Source organism: Hemicordylus capensis, chromosome 4, assembly GCF_027244095.1.
Source record: "Hemicordylus capensis ecotype Gifberg chromosome 4, rHemCap1.1.pri, whole genome shotgun sequence".
NCBI lineage: Eukaryota > Metazoa > Chordata > Lepidosauria > Squamata > Cordylidae > Hemicordylus > Hemicordylus capensis.
Window position 1 is genome coordinate 80,216,866 of NC_069660.1, and position 21,032 is coordinate 80,237,897.

At 45.2% G+C, this 21,032-nt stretch overlaps 1 protein-coding gene across 4 annotated transcripts in view; it reads left to right on the top strand.

Moving 5' to 3' along the window:
* Positions 1 to 1,193: 1,193 nt before the first annotated feature.
* Positions 1,194 to 21,032, top strand: part of CSF1 (colony stimulating factor 1) — a 107,908-nt gene continuing 88,069 nt past the window's right edge. For 3 of the 4 annotated variants that reach the window (XM_053250243.1, XM_053250242.1, XM_053250245.1), the window contains exon 1: positions 1,194 to 1,271. The gene's annotated coding sequence lies outside the window, so the exon portion shown is untranslated. The remainder of the gene's footprint in view (positions 1,272 to 21,032) is intronic. The other variant, XM_053250247.1, reaches the window with a different exon arrangement.

Below are 21,032 nucleotides of genomic sequence, written 5' to 3' on the forward strand. Positions count from 1 at the left end.
ATGCTGGATTGCCTCTTCCTTCACAGAGCAGTCTGCCAAGGCAGTCATGAGACCTGGGTGTCAGTTCACCTTGAGTTCAGGCATTTAATTTAACTCTTAATAAAATGGAATCAGACACAGGCCTGAATCCTACACAATTCTGGGTTGGTATTCTGGGTTTAATGTGTGGGGGGGTCCCCAACATTCAAGAAGTTCAAAGTCATTTACATTTATGCAGCCTACCTTCCTACCACACCTTACTGTTATGCCCTCCTCCCAGCACCTTTTCCTATTTTATTTATTTGTTTATTTGAGCTCCTGTCCCTGTCTAACCCAGCATTTAGTCTCAGCAACTGCTTGAAGCAAAGTGTTGGTTTTAATGGTTGCTACCATTAAAATAAATTGTAGGTAAAATAAATTGTTCATGCCCCACATTTCCCTGAAGAAGGTTCTGTTGCTTATTTATTTATTTTTCAAATTTGTAGACTCACCCAAACTTCTGTCTCTGAGTGATTTACAACATAAAACAGATTAAAAATGAAAACCTTGACACAATTTAAAACCAAAGTCCAATTAAAAAGCTTGGGTTAAAAATAAGTCTTTGGAGACTTTTTAAAGGTTGTCAGAGATGGAGAGGCTCTTATTTCAGCAGGGAGAAGCTCTTATTTCTACCTGAGCAGCAGCCATACAAACCAACACCTTGCTTCAAGCAGTTGCTGAGATTGTATAATGTTGGGTTAGACAGGATAGGAACACAAGCAAGCAAGCAAACAAAGTTGGCAATAAATAGGTTTGGCGAGTCCTCAAGGGACTGCTCCAAGTCAGGGGGTGAAGGCAGGGCTGTATTGTCAGGCTATGGTGGTTCAGATTTCCCTGGGTCTTCTGGCATGGGGGTCCCGAGGCTAGATTATAGGGTCTTCCCAGGTGCGTAACAACGATTGGGCAAGGGGAGACAGTTGTCTGGGGGCCCCACTGCCTGGAGGGGCCCCCCAGAGGCACCTCACGTGACTCCCCATTGCCCCCTGCCCAGCCCCAAGGCCCCTCAGCCACTTGCCCTGTTCGCCGTCTCTCCAGCTTGTTCTCCTGGCCGGCAATCCAGGCGGCAGACAAGCTGCAAAGAGCTCCTTTTCTCCCGCCTCTCAGCTGATCGGCGGGTGGGCGGGGCTTCCACGGAGGTCTGGTGTAGGCCTCTGTGAAGCCTGAACTCGAGTAGGGCCCAAGCCAGCCAGGAAGGAGGAGGCAGCCAGAGAGGCCTCCACTGTTCTCTGCAGCAGAAGACCCCCTGCTGCCAGGTAGAGTGTGAACTCCTTTTTGTGGTTACCTTCCCCACCCCCCACCCCCACCCGGATATATAGGGATCTGCTTGCCATAGGGCTTTGATATGGGGGTGGGGGAGGAGGGACCGAGAAGTCTCTGAATATTTATTTTGAAACAGCTTGGAAAATTTGCTGACTTAAAAAAAACTATCTAAAAAGTCCTATAAGTGGCTTGTTTCATGGCAGAAAATTACAAAAACTTCTGGAAGAAACAGTATTATATTTATTTTATTCATTCATTTATAAATGCACTTATGTTCAAGTTGTTTTGCAACCCAGAAGGTCTGAGTGAGAACTGTGAAGCATGTCTTCTGCTTTTATTTTATTTTATTTTTCTTGTGTGTGAACTGCTCCCCAATAACCTGCAGGGACTTCAGGATAAATCTGGCCAACATGTGAATGCAGCACCTCCATTCCAGAGGAGATGTGTGTTAAAGGGCTTTAAAAGCCTCCTGTGAAAAACCTCCTGGAATCAAACTTGACTGAATTTGTTCAGAATTCTGAGAAAACAAACATAGGCTCACCCTGCATGGTTGAAAGTCTCCTTGGCTAATCTGCAGCGAGGGGTCCATTTTAATCATTCATCTTTCTAGTGTGTTCTAGGCATTAAAAGTAAAACAAATGTATAGTACTCAATGTATATCACTATATATTGTGACGTGTGCGTGTGTGTATTCAGTGAAATGTATTTCCAGGCAGCATACTTATTTTGGAATATCAGACTTAAATCCTTGGGGGCCTGGGGTGTGCGGAGGCCCTGGACTTTGAGTGGGGGGGCCCCATTTTAAAATCTTGTCTCTGGGCCCACTCCAACCTTGCTACGCCCCTGGGTCTTCCAATGCTGAATTTCTCCTGAACTATCCATCTCATCCTCAAATTGTGGCAGGTCATGGTGACACGATTTTAGCTATATGTTTATGACAAAAGCCCTTCCACAAACCAGGTCTGAAACAAAATGCAGGAAAATAGCACAGAAAACCCTGGATTGCAACCATCTGGCAACAAGGTCATCTGGATGCTCCATATACGGTGAATCAACTGTTAGAGAACTTTGGAGGAGATATCATTTATCTACCCCACTCGCAGCAGAAGTGCACAAGGAGAGCAACGCTAATTAATTTATCTGGAGACATAGTGTTAAAGTTCTAGGTAAAGTAGTTTATTTAGGATACATTAGAGAAATAGGAAAGGCCTACATGCCTAGGTGCTTACTACAACAGGAAGTGGAAGAGGAAGAGGAAGTCTGTCTAATGAAACCTGAGACTCTCTGTCTAACAAAGGGGAAGTCGAGAAGAGAAAGTATAGTGAGAGAGGGATTTCCCTTGCTCACTATCTCTACCCCTAGTCCCCCTAATGGTCAATAGGGTTGTTAGTGCAAAGAGTCAATGCCATCAGGAGCTGCATCTCCAACATGAACAATGTATCACAACCCCAGAGAAACAGGCTAGTGTGGAAGCAAGCTATTAGCCAGCATTTTGACTACAGTAACAGAGGAATGACTGGCCAGTCATCCTTTGCTTAGAACACTCTGCCTCCTTCCCATAGAAGAGCCAGTCCTCAGAAAAGTTTTAAATGGCACCGTAGCCATTAACACATTAACAATAAATTAAAAATATAAAGCTGATTACTCATTAGTTATTCACATATGACAAAGATACTTTCCCAAAATGAACATGTGTTTCTCCTCTAAATGGAACATTAATCCCTTTTATAAGCTCCATTCAGACCATCAATATTAGCAACAAAAAACAATTTTTATCTCTGTATCCAAAAGCCATTGGCACACCCTCAATTATACACGTGTTCACATAAAGATAACAGCTGTAACACGATGTTCAACACATCCTGCTTCAGAAGCCAGTGTGGAAGAAGCCACTGCAGAGTAAATGAACAGCAGGCAGAGGAGAGTTTTCAGCAGTGTGTAATAATATGAGGGTGTGGGCTCAGGCAGCGAATTTTAATTTGGGAATAGGGGCATTTGGAGTGCACGAGGGTGTCCCTGCTTTCCTCTGTGAAACGTTGGAGGATATCCAGTGATGTCCTCCAGATTTACAAAGCAGGAGAGTGAGGCTTGTGGTTCTGTGTCACAACAGAAACATCTTGGAAATATTCCTGCCGTTTCCGGTCTTCGCTGCTCATCATTACATGCTCAGGAACAGTTTGTTTTCATCCAAAAGTAAAGCTATAAATTACCCCAGTGGGTGCCCCAGTCTGATTAGTTCTCCCAGGTCAGTGCATTCCCTTGTTCTGACAAGGTCTTGACTGCTCTGTAATGAGGATCGATTATTAACAGTTCTGATGGCCTACTTCCCCCACTTCCCAACAGGCTAGCTGCTCATCCAGTATCCAAATCAGAGTCATCAGAAAGGCATCCATGGAATGAAGACACCCAACTCAAGTCTCTGAATACAGCCAGACACCAGTAAAACAAAAAGCGCAGGCCAAACTAAACATAAGAGGATTATAGAGCATTCCCATGTGTTATTCTCGTGTCTCCCATGTTGACTTCTAAAGCAGGGGCTGGGGGGATCTAATTCTTATGGCAAAAGGTCACATAAGCTAAAGGAGAGGACCCCCTTCTCCGCCACCCCATCTTACCTCCCTGTATTCTGCCACATCAGGCACTTTTCTTCCACCCTAATACAAGGGGTGAGTGGGGCCATTCCATCAAGAGACAGAAACCAGCTGAGGCAGAGGGAAAGTTCTGCTCCTTTTACCCCCATGCCCACTTTGTTGTGAAGATTAGACCCTGCTCCCTACTTTCTTTCCATGTCATCTTTTCATGTTAGCACAGACAAGTTTGGTGTGCTTTTGAACAAAAGTGGTGAAAAGTCTGTTACCTGCCCCGTATCCTAACATAAAGCCCATATATCCAAATGAAGAAAACAGCTAAACCTCAAGCTTTTAGGTTCTCCTGAGCAACTACCAGGCCATCCCCATTATGGACTGGCCCATAAGCTGCGATTTTACATTTCCTGAAGCTTTCTTGGCAGTTTGAATTACACAGAACCCAGATAATATTAAGCATAATAACCCAAGTTCACCTGAAACTATGAGCCTTGTGTATAGCTCTAGTGTGAAAGCATGAACAAGTTCATCACAAGTAATGACAGCTTCTGGGAATCCAACCAAAGTTCTCTATGAATGTTTGTGGAGTTTGTGCCAGGCTTAATGTGGGAATGAAAGAGTGCTTGAATTATCAGCAAAAAGCTAGGGAGGCTCTTACTGAAATCTGTCTGCCACATGACCTGACCTGTACCCATTTTAGCCCCTCCCATTGGTCCTCATAAGTCACACTCCCAGCTCTATTTCCACAGAGTGCTGTACAAATTATAAATATATAGGAACATTTGATTATGGAAAAAAGTAGGGAGGCATTTAATGTGCCAAGAGCAATGACCTCCTGCTCCTGCTTAATGGCATTGAAATGGCTGGAGTCTGTGTTCTCATGGACTTTGTTTCTTTGTGACTGTTTAAATAAAAAAAACAGCAATGGTCCTCTTCCCTTTGGTGCTCACTCTGCTTGTCAGAAATGGAATCCAGAGAGGGGAATTCCATCCTGCCCCCCACTGGACCCATCCAACAAAGAATCCTTCAGGGAAGTGGCATTAACTGAGAATGATGCAGGATGGCACTAATCAAACTCTTTTTATTCCTTGCACTATTCAAATGTTTTTTTACAAGTTAAGTATGTGCACCAGTCTGTCCCACACTGTGACAGGACCGTTGACAGGAATCTGGTAAACTTGCTCTGGGCAGAAATCTGCCCTTCTGTGCCTCCATTAATTCCACATGATAATTTTGAGGGATTTGTTCTTTGCTTTCAGCAACGGGGCCAGTTAGCTGGCCCAGAGCAGGCCCATCCCCCTAATCTGTCCCCCATTTTTTTACTAATAAGTGCCCCAGGCCACAAGTTGTCTTTAAAAGACCCAGATACACTGCCCTCAATTGTTTTGTGCCTATGCCCTGAACCTTTAGGCTGGCTATGGACCTGCCAGCTAGGTTAACCATTGCTTTGCAGCAGAAGTTGTGCTGCTCTTCTGCACAACCTTAACCCAAAGATAATCCAGCCCTATTTTGTGTGGTTCCTGAGAGCAACTTAAATTGGACTCCAGATCCCCCATTCCCTTCCCACTCCTTTCCTTCGGAGCGCAAGAATATGCTCACCTTGGAGCCAGATTTATAGTTAGTGAGGCTGTCCCACTTGGCTAGACGTTTCCCTCAGCCAATGAAGTTAGATTCAAAGGCAGCTAGAACTTTTGAGGTATGGCAGGGGACTCTGAGGCCAGGTTCAGACTAAATACAAAACTGGAGGTCCTTTTACCTCTGGTTTCTGAAGCCACATGTCCAAACCTGGAAAATCAGAATTAAGAGTGAAAATCGATCTGCAGTTTCCCTCGCCAAACTCCCTGGAGGGAGAGAAAGGGAAAGAAATGCACCCAGCTTGCACACGCTGCCTGAAAATGAGCTCTGGAGGACTTGCACAGCCCTTCCGTGGCTCGTGGCCGGGTTCTTTGAACCCATCCACTTAATGGTGGCTTTGCTCCTGAACCAAGCAAGGCAGAACTGGAGACCGGTCTGCCTTTTACAGCCAGGGACATAGAGAGAAGTGGTGCAGAAACTCCGACAGGGGGCCACAGGGGCCCTTGAACAGAGTTAAGGAGGCCAAATCATGGCCCCCCAGACACACTGTAAATCAGTAGCTAAGGGGATCATAACAAATGCTAGGTGAGCCATTCCCTCGACCCCTTGTAATTCAAGTACTGAATCAGGGGTGTAGCCACTATTGTGCCAACGGGTTCAAAGAACCTGGGCCGCCAATGAAAAGAGCTGCTGAAGCCCTGTGGCTCAGGCTCCAGAGGAGCCCAGAGCAAACTCGCCCCTCCCAGGCCCGGGCAGCCGAGAGCCCAGTCGAACTCTCTGTCAGTTATTTCAGGCAGCGCCAACTGCGCGATAGGACACTTTCTCCTTTCTCTCCCTCGGGCAGCTGGCGCTGCCTGAAATGATGAGCTGAAAGCTCACTAGGGCTCTCAGCAGCCCAGGCCACGCCCCTTTGGAGAGAGAGAAAGGGGAAAACATCCTATCAGGCAGCTGGCACTCCCTGAAATAACAGACGGAGAGTTCATTCGGGCTCTTGGTAGCCCAGGCGGGACATCGCGCATGCGGGCATATCTGGAGGGGACTGCCGAGCGGGGCTGGACCCAGGCCGCCGTTCGGCTGGCTCTGCAGCTGCACTGAATGAAACCAATTAAAAGTTTCAGTAATTTGTGGAAGTGAAAAAATATTTCTCCAAACAGGAGAGCTGTGGTGCTCTAATCAGTGATGGCACAGGTGCAATCTAATAGACTAAAAGCCTGCAGCCGAAGAATAGGCTGACTAGTTCAAATCAATATGAAAAATTCAGACTCCCACCCTCACTGATGCTGCAGTAACACTAGAAGCCACAATTGGCAGAATTCCCCTATAAGGCTATAGAGCAAGGCTACACAACTTCAGCCCGCCAGCTGCTGCTGGACTACAACTCCCATCACTCCCTGTCACAATAGCCAATGTTCATGGGTGATGTGAGCTGTAGTCCAACAACAGCTGGAGGGCCGAAGTAGGGCCTTGCTCTAGATCTAGCAATGGCACACCACCTTGACTCTCCGCCCTTCAGTTCTCAGCCCTCCAAATTATTCAAGCTTGCTCAGATACTTCCTGCCAGTAGTTTACAGCCTCTGTTCTACTTTCTTCAACTCAATATTTCCATTACCCATCAACTCAAAATTTCCATCACATATTATTTCCCCAGGTTCCTGCTTACTCCTCTGCTTCTTTCTTCAAGTCTTGAGTTCCCTATAAATTTACTTCAGGTTCTTCTTTTTTGGTCTCTTACGAGCTCTGCACCCTTCCTTACCTCTGAAGTATGCCCCTTAGCTTCCTTACTTTCTATCACTACTTCCCAGTCCTTAACCTGCTCCTTGTAAGGTTTTAATTCTAATCCAATTGACAGTTTCCCATTCCTCACAGAAACTGGTGTACGGAATGTTTAGTTCTGTGACCAACTAAACATTCCATGCCACCCCCACCTCGCAAATTCAGACAATCAGTGGGTGACATACTGACTGACATCATGAACATGAAAGTGCTGGAGATGGAGTCCCAATGCATCGACCTTTTGCACCAACTATCCTCATGACCACTAGGGGCATTGGGAGTAGAGACAGTGAGTAAGGGTCTCCCGAGCTGTTCTACCTGTTTCTACTCTATGACCCCTGATTGGATTCCTTAGGTATTTCCTGTGAGAGTCAGATTCCCTCCCTTTCCTCTTAGAGAGCAGATAGAAACATCTCTCTCTCCCTACCTATTCATTACTCAGTTCTATAGATTAGGATTAGGTCTTTCCTATCCAACGTGTACTTCACCAATAAATCTACTTAACATTTGATTCTACAAGAATCTCCATGTGTCTTCTCTAAATAGCTGCAACAACTAAACTCTGCATTCTACTCTGTAACAGGAGTGGGTATCTTCTTTAGTGCTCTGCTAATTGACTGGGGGTAAAAGTGTCAACCAACAGGAAGAGCATTTGCACATGCAAGGGGAGAAGGGTGATTTAACCAGCAACATCAAACTGTGATTTGAGTGCTGGGTTACCTGGAATTGGATAACCATCAGGAGAGAAGATATCCTTTTCAACAAAGAGCTCTAGGGTGTGCTCATTTCTCTGGGGGTGGGGGTGGGGGAGAGATTGCTTCCCCACCGCATACACACACATATAAAGTGTGCCATCAAGTCGGTGAGGCTATTCACACGATGGGAGGAAATTGGGCAGAGGCTAGCCCAATTTTCTCCCATCGTGTGAACCAGCGGGCTCGGGTGCAAGCCCAGTGGTTACTAAGCGGGTAAGCCGCCCAAGAACCCCTGCCTTTAAACCAGGTTTGCAGAGCGATTGCTCCACCAGTAATTTTGCAGAGCGATTGCTCCACCGGTAATTTTACTTGTGTGTTGCTGTGGCGCAGCTCTGCGCCATGGCAACTCATGAGTAGATCCCTGGCCGGGAGGCCCAAAAACAGCCTCCTGGCTTGGGAGTCTCTCCAGCATGCCCTGCGCACTCGTGCAGGGCACGCTGAAGCTTCTGGGGACCGCATGGCCCTCAAACTCCCTAGCTCTGGCCGGCTCCATGACGGAGCCGGCAGTTGTGTGGGTGGCCACCGCAGCCGCCCAGAGCAGACTGCTGCTCGTCTGCGGGGGGAACAGGTTAAGCCCACTCTCCCTGCAAACCCCCTAGAGGCTCTTCTCACTAATCATGAGAAGAGCCTTGGTGTCTACTCCTGGAGACCACAAAGCCCTGTGGCTGTCTTTGGTAGAATACAGGAGGGGTTTACCATTGCCTCCTCCCACACAATATGAGGTAATGCCTTTCAGCATCTTCCTATATCGCTGCTGCCCGATATAGGTGTTTACCATAGTTTTGGAAACATACCTGTGGGGATTCGAACCGGCAACTTCTGGTTTGGTAGTCAAGCCATTTCCCCGCTGTGCCATTATACATGCATATAAAGGAAAGGAAAGATTGTGTCGTTGGGTCAGTGTCGACTCCTGGCGACCACAGAGCCATGTGGTTTTCTTGGTAGAATACAGGAGTGGTTTACCATTGCCTTCTCCCGCGCAGGGTGAGATTAAGATGATGCCTTTCAGCACCTTCCTATATCACTGCTGCCCAGTATAGGAGTTCCCCATATTCTGGGAAACACACCAGTGGGGATTTGAACCAACAGCCTCCTGCTCTCTAGGCAGGTTGCTTCCCCACTGCACCATTAGGCGGCTTCACACACACATATACACACTCTAATTTTCTTGCTTTTTTGCATATGTGCATTCTCACACTGCTGTTTGGAAATATTAGTACAGAGGCCGGATGTAATGTTTTTTGCTCAAATAGCTGTATGGTTTTCTCAACAGTTGGATTCTAAATGTGTAGTCACATTTAGATGATGTATGGCCTGCTCTTGGAGCACATGTGCTCCTGGTACAGATCTGCAAATTATGTATCTGTTATTAAAAGTTCAGGTCAATCTCAGCAAGGCATGAATGAACAGAATACAGAAGCAACTTTCTGAGCACCTAATCTAAAAAATGCAGGCTGCCCAGGCAGAACAGGCAACTGAGCTCATTAGGTACTTTGTTTAAATAGCAAGCAGAAGACCATAATGAGGAGCAGGGGAGCTTGCCTCAACATGTATTCCCATTCTGAGGAGCTAGGGAAATCCACATATTGTGTGTACTAGATGCTGTAGATTGTATGCCACCAGGGATGCCACAATCAAGATTGTGCTCAACCAGACGATCGAGCACGTGACTCTGAGGGTGGCTGCAGCCAGCCCACTGCCTGCCTGCCAATCTCCTGTTGTGTGTGGCCAGGGGAGGCTGAGGGCCTAACCCTAACCTCGGCTGTGCATGACAGTAGATTGGCAGGCGGGCCTCAGACGACCTCAGAGTTACATGCTAGGCTGTCTGGCACGGGCCAGTGCCATGGCCATCCTGGTCAGGACATTGCCCGCGCCCCCAGTGTGGAAGACCAGACTTCCCCTCAGAAGTCTGGTCCAAAGGGTGCCTCTTACTGGAAGGGGACCTTGCCCTGGCTGATTTGCCCCAGGTCCTGCACCCTACCAGGGCTGTCCATTGTGTCTGGAAGTTTACCAAGATCAGCTGCAGCACAGAGGATATGGGGAAACAGTGCATGCAGAAGAGACTGCCACAGTTCCTGTGCCACATGAGACACCTGAAGATCGGGCTTGATCAGCAATCTTCAGGTGTTTCAACCTTTAGGTCCAGGATCCAAAATCACCCCAGTGTACCTCTGCTTCCAGTTTATGTTAATGGCAGCAACAACAGCGGGGCCCAGGTGGCCGCCCTGCTTGCCCTGCCTTAAGGACAACCCTGCTTAGAAAATCAGGGAGTTAAAAGGTTGCTCTCTAGAGGTGGCTTACAGGACAGGAAGAAGCCTGGTCACTGTTACAAAGTGAACGTTAGAGAGGATGTTACAAATCTCATTACATAACATTTGGAAAACATTCAAGGAAATGATGCAAAAATTTTGGAGGAAGATCATAGATACAGATGAGATGAGGAAAGACTGAAAAAGCAGTAATGGAAGGGAATAAAAACAGTATTCTAAGAAGTAGAAATCATTTTAGGATAATTTAGGACAAAATCACCAAGACTGGCCAAGAAAAATGATTTTTTAAAAGAGAGAATGATACTTTTGCAATAAAGGAAATGAAACCAGAAGAATGAAAAGATATATTTAAACATTTAAATACATTTTAAGATATTTAAACATTCTGACCATTAAATCATGAAGTGACAACATAAAGATGTGAATGTTAAAATATGAGGAGAGTAGGATTGCAGAATGTAGTTCATTCTGGTGAAGGCATTCAAGATATGCTAGTTGAACAAGGTAGTCACCAGAAGGAATGTGACTACTGAACCATTACTGGATGAAATAATTCCAATAATCCCAGTTCAAATGAAAATTTATGGCTTTCCCTCTGCCAGTATTTTTGTAATGAAAATGCATCTCATTGTTCTGCCCGTAATGTAACAAAACAACTCACTATTCTAGATTTCTGAAGTGTGCACTCCTTGCACAGGGGGGCAAGGCAGGTAGACAAAAAGAATTAAGATGCACCATGTTCACACCGCACTAGACGTATTGAAAAGATTGGACACGTATTGGTCATGCTTTCAGAAAAGGATGCTCTCCTCTGCCTCTCCTTGACATGGCTTCAACCTGGAGACAGCTAGGGCTCCCACCCAGTTGGGGAGGAACAAGTCAGATCTCTATCACTTAGACCAGCTGCTGACGTGTGGGACCCAGACCCCAAAAGTGAGAATGATGAACCTGGAAGTGAGGAGCCCCAGGAACTTTAACACAGACTCCCAGAAACAGCCTCTCCCTCCTAAACAGGTTTCTCCTAAAGGGTCAGACCCTGACATGCTGGGAACCTCTCACCCTTCAGAGTCTGCTCACAGGTACAAAGAATGCATCAGCTAAGAGGTGCCTGGGAGGTGGTGGAATGCTTGGCTCCAGTCCCAGGTGCTGGCCCTTTAAGGATACTGAAGGCTGGGAGGGATAGTTAGGGCCAGAAGACACAGAAGGGCATAACTGGAGCTGGAACTTTGTTGAATCAAATTATTCCTCGGAGGTCCTTTGCCCTGCCCTGACACTCTTTGTGACTCAGTAAGGCTATTCATAAGTCTGGGAGCCAGCCAGGGAGGGTGGGCGGGAGGAAGGCTGCACAAAACTTACCTTTCCTCCAAACAATCCTGCAATGCTGGTGGGAAGCTCAGACTGTGCTGCTACACAGGATACTCCCCACCTCCACATATCCCACACTGCACGGCGCAACAAGTGTGGTGCATTGGGAGATATCCATGTGCAAGCAGCCTGAGCCCACACACTCCTGACATCAGGGTTAAGGGCATGCTTGCTCCCTGAATCTCGACTAATGGCCAGGCTTCAAAGTGGGGTTAGGTGGGTGGGTAGCACTGGGATCCACGCATATCCCAGCACTGCACCCAGGGGTGTAGCTAGGGGAGAGAGGACTCGTGTTAACCCCTCTCCCCGGCAGCCCAGAGTGAGGAGATAATAAAGACAATAGGGAGGGGTGGAGCTGAGGGCCCTCAGGAGCTGCGGTGGAGGTTGCGTTCTTTGACCCCATCCATCAGTTACAGCTACACCCCCACTGCACAGGAGCAGCCTAACCCAGGCTGGCTGCCCTAGACTGGATTAGGCTGCTTGTGTGAACAGCCTTCTTTTGTGAGGCTGTAAAGGATTCCTCTGGTCTGGAAAAGGGATGGGCTGAAGGTAGGCTATGGTGCACTGATAAACCACTGGCCAATTTTGGATGGGTCACCTAATATCTAGACCCTTGGACACTTGCAAAGCATTTTATCCTGCTATTCCTCCAAAGAGCCCAGACTGGTGTACATGGTTATATTTATCCCCACAACAACCCTGTGAGGTAGATTAGGCCAAGAGATGTGACTGGCCCATAGTCACCTGTTTTATGGGTGAACGGGGATTTGAATTCTCATCTCCCTGATCCAAGTCCACCACAATGGCTACAAATTAAGAGTGGATGAAAGTGGGATTCATTTGAATCCATGCGTATGGAGTACAGTGGATTAGCAATCCATTGCCTTAACCACTTGACTACCTCATCTTAGAGCATGCTGCATTATGTGACCCTTGGTCTACAGCAAGGAACATCTTGCATCAGTTAAGCAAGCGGTCATACTCAGACTCCCAGCACAGATTAGCTGTGCCTTAATGAGATCCTGTGTATGTGCTTATTATCTGTAAGTTAAACACACATAAGTGTACCATGAATGATTTTTTTAAGGTAGATAACATCATTCTGGGGCATCAGTAACGGTGACTGGGAGCAAAAGAGCACCAGGGTAGCGGTCGCTTAAACTTTCCCACCTCCCATTTTTAAGCTCAAATTGAAATGAAAAGCAAAACCTTCCAATTCCAAACAGGTTTTTAATGGCGAAATAGCACTGTTTTGCTATTAAAAATGTAAATAAAACCTTTTAAAATGGAAAGAAATGAAGAATTATTCCTTGAGTAAGAAATGAGTAATAGTTTCCATGGTGGGAAGTTCCCACAGTGGGGACAGAAACTGACACTGGGGCAATTAAAAAAGCTTCTTCATCACTAATCCCACAGACATAATGAACAGAAAGCAATAAAATGGGCTGAACCTGCAAAGCTAAAGCTTTCAATTAAAGGAGAGGACAAGTTGCCCTTAAAAGCCTCAAAAGTGCTGGACTGGCCACACACACATACACACACACACACAAAGTTGCTAGATATCGGAAATCAAGAAATACAGCTGGGCGCTTTCCAGATTAGACCTTGCAATGGGGTCACAGCGTATCTCTGAAGTGTGTTTCCACACTTCTTGTGTTCTGACACCGAAGTGCCTACGCTGAAAGCAGGATGCCATTCACATTTCTGATGCCTTGTTTCAAATTTAATCGCTGCAGTTTATTGATAAAACATTGTATGTCCAGCATAAAAAGGTTGCTGTATTTTCGGGTTGTTAGTTTTCATGAGACTGCTCCCTCTGCCAGGTGCTTTGCTATTTACATTCGAATGTGATTTGCCTGAACAGAAGCATTTTGCTGCTGTTGAGCGACTAGTCTGGAAAGTGCCCTGGACAACACAGAAAACTCTACACTGCAACAAACTGATTCTTCTTCTTCCCACTTTTAACAAAACACTGAGCCTCAGTTCAGTGTAATTCTGAAATTGTTTTGTGATGGCTTTAGCTGGTCCTAACAAATTTTCCTTCCTGCCTAAACAATGTGTGTCTCGCTGCCACCTGCCTAACTGGCCCAAGATACAGTAATTTTTCCCCCAGTGCTTGGATTTGGGGTGGGGGGAGGCTGGGGATAAGGCCTGCCCCCATGAAATCCAAAATCTCTATCTTCTGGCCTCCCCTAGTTTTAGCCTTCATCCAACCCCTCCCCAGCTGTAGCCTTTTAAAAATAGTAGCAAAAGATAAGGAAGCCAGTCCCCTTCTGCCTCTCCCTGCCTACCCTGTGATTCAAGGATTGATTTTGCTCCTTTGACTAGCCTTGTTTCAGTTACAGGAGAGCCAGCTTCATATTCTATAGTGTGTTTACCTTAAATATTACTCAGAAATTAAACATTTTTAACAACTCTTCCAAGCTCTATTGCTCAGACCTAAATAGGTGTGAGATCATAACTGGATATGTGTGAGATCTAGTGAAACAGAATTTGGAAGCCTCCTGAAAGAAGTCCCAACTCTACCATCCATGAGAGAAATATACAACTGAGTTGTGTCTGGGTGTTCTGGTTCACTATCTCATTAACTACCACCACGACTGGTGGGAACCCATTTTGGATGTAGTGAAGGGCTGGTAGGCATCCAAGCACAGTCAACAACATCAGTCTGACTACTACCAAGATGGTGGATGCTGTGCCCCAGGGGTGTAGCTAGGGGAGAGGGGGCCCTTGGAGTGAGGGAAATAATGAAGAAAATAGGGAGGGGTGAAGCTGGGGGGGGCGGCCTCAGGAGCTAGGGGGCCAGGGTTCTTTGAACCCATCCGCTTAATTGTAGCTACACCCCTGCCATGCCCATAAGCAAGAACCCAACTATCCTAATACAGATGTCAGCTGTTCAGGGGGGGAAAGTGGCATAGTCCTCCCAGACCTTAGCACTTCAGAATACAGATGGAGGATTGCACTTTTCAGTGTTCCTCCCCCATCAAAAACCCCTTGCATTTGGGAAACTAGTGGTTGACTATACTATATACTTTCTTCTAAACATTCATTCATTCATTCATATTTAAAATATGTGTATCCCAGACCTCTGGCTCACTGCTGCTCAGAGCAGCTTACAATAAAACATGATCTAAAACAATAAATCACAATAAAACTGCAACAGGCAATGAAAGCACAGTAATATAACAAAGACGATAAAACATGCTAAGAGACAGAAGCAGAGAAAATAGTTGTCAGGACTAAAAAAACCAATTAAAACTAGAAACCAGACAGGCTTCTTTTTAAAAGTGGGTTTTAAAGTTCTCTTTATAACTAAGCAAAGAGGGAGACTGAAGAAGCCCCTCTGAGAAGGCATTAATTTCCAAAGGCGGAAGAGCAGCACTACTCAGGGAGCCCTATCCCTAGTATCCACCAACTGAATGGAAACTTGACGGCGTAGCTAAGAGAAGGGCTTGAATTGGCAACCTGAGGGCCCTGGCAGATTCATATGAACAAAAGTAATTTCATTTGCAATGGCTCACACAGCATGGCCAAACAGTTTGTATAATGTAGTCATACACAACCAGAGACATGTGCAGCACTTTTGGGAAAAGTATGGAACATTCTGTGGCAAAAGCAGGAAGCTACTCATGTGTGCTGCGCAGCCTGGGCTAGTCTTGCGATTGTCTCTATTAGCCATGCAGATGAGTAAGGGAGAACTGGTCTTGTGGTAACAAGCATGACTTGTCTCCTTTGCTAAGCAGGGTCAACCCTGGTTGCCTATGAAAGGGAGACTAGAAGTGTGAGCACTGTAAGATATTCCCCTTAGGGGATGGAGCCGCTCTGGGAAGAGCATCCAGGCTCCAAGTTCCTTCCCTGGCATCTCCAAGATAGGGCTGAGAGAGATTCCTGCCTGCAACCTCAGAGAAGCCGCTGCCAGTCTGTGTAGACCAGACCAGGCCCCCCAGCTGTTTTTGAACTACAACTCCCAAAATCCCCAGTCACAGTGGCCAATAACCAGGGGTTATGGGAACTGTAGGCTGACATCTGAAGGAGGGCCAAAGTTGAGCAGCCCTGGTGTAGACAATACTGAGATAGACCAATGGTCTGACTCAGTATATGGCAGCTTCCTATGCTCCTAAGGGAGCAGTGTGGGTGAAGCAGCGCGTGTGGAGGTAAGAATCAGATGTGCTTTGTGAGTATATCTGATTTCCTGCAAGGTATAGGTGTGTCCTTAGTGAGGATGCTCTATGTCTGTCTTGATCGTCAAATAAGCAGCAGGTGGTAAGAAGACCAAGTCACATTGAGCAAGTCAGATCTGCACCAAGAATACTTCCAGCGTGATCTCTAGTGCAGTATTATGTTTAATACAGCAGACTTCTGCATGGTTACAGCTGTTTGTATCCACACAGGAAACAGTGAGAAATGATGGCCCCATGATGGTTGAGACACATCATGCCAGAACTTCATAAGGCCAGAGAGAAAAAATGGAGATGTATTTATAGATCAACCATGTGATAACATGTGTCTGTCATCAGGCTGTTTGTGCCCATAAATAGAAAATTCAGCAAAGCAGGTCTCTGATGGAAATGGCTGCTATGGTTCTGACATATAGGCAAAAGGGTGAAGTGACATGATAGTCACTGCACTGGTCATGAAGGAGAACTTTGCATAACCATCTCATGTGTTCAGTGGATGCCGTTGAGAAGCTAATTTAGGGCTTTTTAAAAAAAGGACCTGCTAGGACTAGTTTTTAATGACTCCAGGACCCTATGCCAACAGTCTCTTTGCACTTGTTAAACAAAATAATTGAGTGATAAAATGTGGCCTTTTCCAAATATAATTTCCTGTATGGTGTGATAGAATGGATATAAAGCATAGTGGGGGGGGGTGTTCATCTGCTATGCACCCCTGTTGAGACACTTCAAAGAGCACAGCCCCAGACTGGCAACAGCACAGCAGCTGAACACCTTGACTCCTGTCTTCCACTGCCTTCTGCCTCTTCGTTGCCATTGCCTCCCTATGGTCCTCTTTTTCATTGTCCCAAAGGATGGCCCTGTCATGAGGCAAGGTGAGGCACACTTGCCTCAGGCAGCAGATTGCTGGGGCGCCAGCAGGACTGTAAGATGCCTCTTGCCATCCCAGTCACAGCAGCATTCTGACTAGTCTGACCCCACGCAATGTTTGCAAGAAGCACCTCTCCTCACACTCGGTAAAGCTGGCAAGAAGCAGGAGGAGGAGGAGACTGCTAGCAACCTTCTCTCCTCCCTGCCCTCCCTGCACTTTCAAAGCTTGCAAAGATTAGGTTTGAAAGGGGGATGGCCCACACCAGGGGCATGGGGCAAACGTCAGGTGCTGCAATAGCTCGGGCTGCCCCAGATCATCCCACACGACTCACAGTGCTCATGATATGTAGGTTGGATTGTGGGAGATGGAATTCCCCTTTGAATTTGGCTGGAACAAATATCCTATATGAACAACATCCGAGGCGCTCTGCCTGCTTCCTGCAGCACCTACTCCCTGCTGTGCTTCTATGACTGGAAAACGTGTCTGCGATGAGCAAGCGGACTCAAGTCTGGAAGTACTTTGAGCCAAGAATAATATTCTAAAACCACTTTGGTTTTGCTTCAAAAACTCATGAGTTTCTGAACTCTGCTTTTCTACACACTGTGTGTGCGCATTTACTTCATTTGTATGATTTGTTCTGATGACAGTATTGGAATATGCTCAGAATATGAATAATTTGGCAGAAATTGTTATTGTGGTGATAAGAGGATGAGAGAGGACAAGGTCCTGTAAGGCTGCAGTACAAGTTAGAAAAAAATAATCTTGGTCTGACCTGCTCCTTTGCTTTTAACAGTAGCAAGCTGCAGTAAACTTTTCTCATTTTCATGGGAGCAAGTATTATTACATGCTAATAATGCCTGTAGATCAGGCTGCTGTTAAATGAACTAATGGTTGCCAGTTCTTCTATCTCAGTGCAAAACATCAGCCTAGGTTATTTTAATGCCCCATACAGACTTACATTTCTGGGAGTGCTCAGCACAGTCTTTCAATAAGCTGAAATATGCAACACAGTTCTATGCAGGCTTGCTCAAAAGTAAGTCCTGTTGAGTTCCATATGGCTTGCAAAGGATTACAACCTACAGCTGTTAAAATGATGTCATTCTGTTATGAACAATGCGGCCCCCACCGTAGCCTGCCAGGTATTTAATGGTGAACAGTAGGACCTTGATAAACAGCTTGGAGCAGTGACTACTGAAAGTTCTTGGAGCATCATGTTATGTATAGCACAGATAAGGTCAAGAAAGTTATCTTACTCATGCATTTTAGAGAAGAGACATTTAAATTATGATTAAAAACTTTTCAAAACAGCTCATGAATTAAATTTAATTTCTTAATTGCTAATGCTTCCTGAGAGTCTGACAGTCTATAGTTTGTTTCTATATTTTTGGACTATGCTGGACTATGGCAGCTCATACTAAAAAAGGAACAATGGACTGAAAACTGAACCCAATGGGAAAATCTAATATTTTACTGTGTTCTATGAAAGACCCGAGCAGAGGCCATACTCAGGCTAACTTTGCTTGAAGAAAGGGGCCTCCGAACAAGAGAGGCAGGCACAGCCTGACACTATATAGCCAAAGAAAGTCTGTGGAGATAAGGCAGCAGATAAATCATCAAGGCTTACAAGTCATGGCATGTATGTAAGGAGGAGGAGACTGGAAGCCATTGCACATGCGCCTTGTCAAGTTTGTGGTACCTTGTCGAAGAATGAAGAATAAGAATCACAAGGCCTAATGGTAGCAGTTAGTGGGGGAGTAAGCAAGCCCTCTCCAAGGTGGGAATTGGATTTTTTATTAAATCCAGGTTGCTATGATTAACACAGAATATTAGATTCCTAATAGCTACGGAGATGAGGAGCCTAAAAAGCCAATGAGAATCTGGGTGCAACAGGTGGGAACCAATCAAGAGTCAGAAAAGACAAAGAAGAGAAGTATAACTTACAAGGTATAAAATGAAAAAGTCAGCCTGAAAAGAGGATTTTTCTCCCTTTGTTCACTTATATTTTTCCTTTTCCTTCGTGCAAATTTCCACCCCACTCTTCTTGAATCTTCCCTTTGTCCAAGATGCATCTCTCAGAAACTATTATCTCTCTCTCTCCCATTCTCACCTTCAATCATTCTTATTAAGTCTTAAGTATTTTATCATCTTCTATGCATTGTCAATGCAGTTCATATTCTGATATACTCACTTATCCACTGAGTAGCTAATTCTTTGTTCATTTTGTTCTGATGTCTTTTGGAGAAGCCTGAAAACATCTCAAGCTCCAGAAGGATAAATATGATTGCTTTAGGGGTATTGGTTAAAGGTTTTAGAGACATTTAGTGGGTATGCTTTATTATTAACTCACAACATCACTCTTAATAGTAGCTTCAAATGCCACACACTTTTTTTTGGTTTATGACTGTGTTTTAGTGTATTTTTTGCCATGTATTTACCTTTCATGTGTCTTTTGCTACATTTTACCAACCTATAATTATCATATTTTTATACTGCCTGATATGTATATATCTAGGCAGTGTACAAAATTTAAAATATTTAAGTCACAAATTAAAATAATGACAATAAAAACAATAGAATAAAGTTATTAAAACAAGTTTTTAAAATTAATTCTAATTAAAAGCCTGAGAGAACAGGAGGGTCTTGAGGTTCTTCCTGAAAACAAACAGATAAGGAGATGCTCTTATTTCAGCAGGAAGCTTATTCCATCCTATATGCCTCAAGTCTTTGAATAAAACGTTAAGCTTTAAAAAGGTGGGGCCATTGGGCTCTAGGGTTTTGATAATATGACAAGCCTACTGAGGCAATAGAAGAACTGGATCATTTTAGCATACTTTCAGAGCATATGTATTGCCTATATGTAGTAAAGTCTCTTGAATAGATGTAATTCAAAAGCAGAATTTTGGGGACTGAAATGAATCTCTACTCAGTTGTCAAATATAACTGGCAATTCTGGAGGATGTTGCATTAATGCAAGCAAAGAGTGTGTGTGGGTATTTTAACACACAATTTGTAGGCATTAATACCACATAAAATTAAATATTTATCATATATCCATTTAACATAGGTTACACTGCAACTGTAAATGGTATGCATTCATAATTCAGTGTACAGTATAGCTGAACTATTTCAAAACCATGCCAGAATTGCTGAACTGGTTATCAAATTAATTTTTAAAAGTATATATCATATGAACCAGAAGCAGTTAAACAATATGGTTGAACATGAATGGGAAGTGAACCCACATGTATAAGGGTTTGACTCTCTCTCTCTCTCTCTCATAATAGAATTTTGTTAGATGCAGTTTGTCATGCAGAGATGAGAAAAGCAGCACATGACAAACATTTTCTTCTACGCAAATATTGTTACATAAACGATTTCTTCTTTTGCACCTAGCTGTCTCATTGTTCCCACATGCAGAGGTGCTCTTACCCCTGGACTTTGGGGCCAAAGCCCAGGGCCTCCACAGCCCCTGGGGACCTCCAAATCCTCTTTAGTCTGCCCTGGGTGGTGTGATCACCCAATGGAGCATGATGATGCTTAATTTGCAGGGGGGGCACCTCTAAAGGCCTTTAGGTCCAGGCTCCAAAATTACCTAGGTGCACCTCTGTCCACATGCCCACACACAATGTGTACCTAACACTAAACCCCTCTGTCCAGCTTCCTTCCTGCATGCCCTGCAGCCATTGCTTGAGAGCATCTCTAGGGCGGGAAATCATGAGCTTTTGTGGGAAATCATTACTGAAAGTGAATAATCCCAGGAAGAAGTCTTGAGTGCCCTGGGAAAGTCCCATGTTAGGCTGAAGACAAATCAGGTGGCTTCTTCCTTCCATTAATATGTGCTGCTATCATGGAGATATGCCTATGTAACATAACCAAATATGGGTAATGTTTTTGTCAGCAAGATTACTACCTAGTAAGGGCAACTAATTTGTGCCATATGTCAGTTTAGAAGGCATCTTAAAATACCATACAATATCCCTGCAGTTCCTCTATTCCCAAAGCCTTCACCCAGGGCTACCATCTGCCGTGACTTACAGTCAGGCACCCCCATCCACTCTGGACAAAACCTCAGAGAATCCAGGAAACTCAAGGTCACCCAAGGACCCCATGGCCCAAGACCTCACCCAGCCCAGCTGTGTAAAGCCAGAGGATACATACCACATTACCACCAGCCTTGGATTCCACAGGGTCACTAAGTGAAACAAAGCTGCCACTGCCTTGACAAAGCCTGAAACTACAGCAGCAGGCAAGGTCCCTTTAAACCATCTAGATCCTTGTCCTGGGGGTGGAGTTATCTGTCTCCAAGCCAGAGCTACGAGGATAAAAGCCTAGCCTGCAGTCTGCTCCAAAAAATCCTTGTTAGAGTAAAACCTATGCAGAGCTCT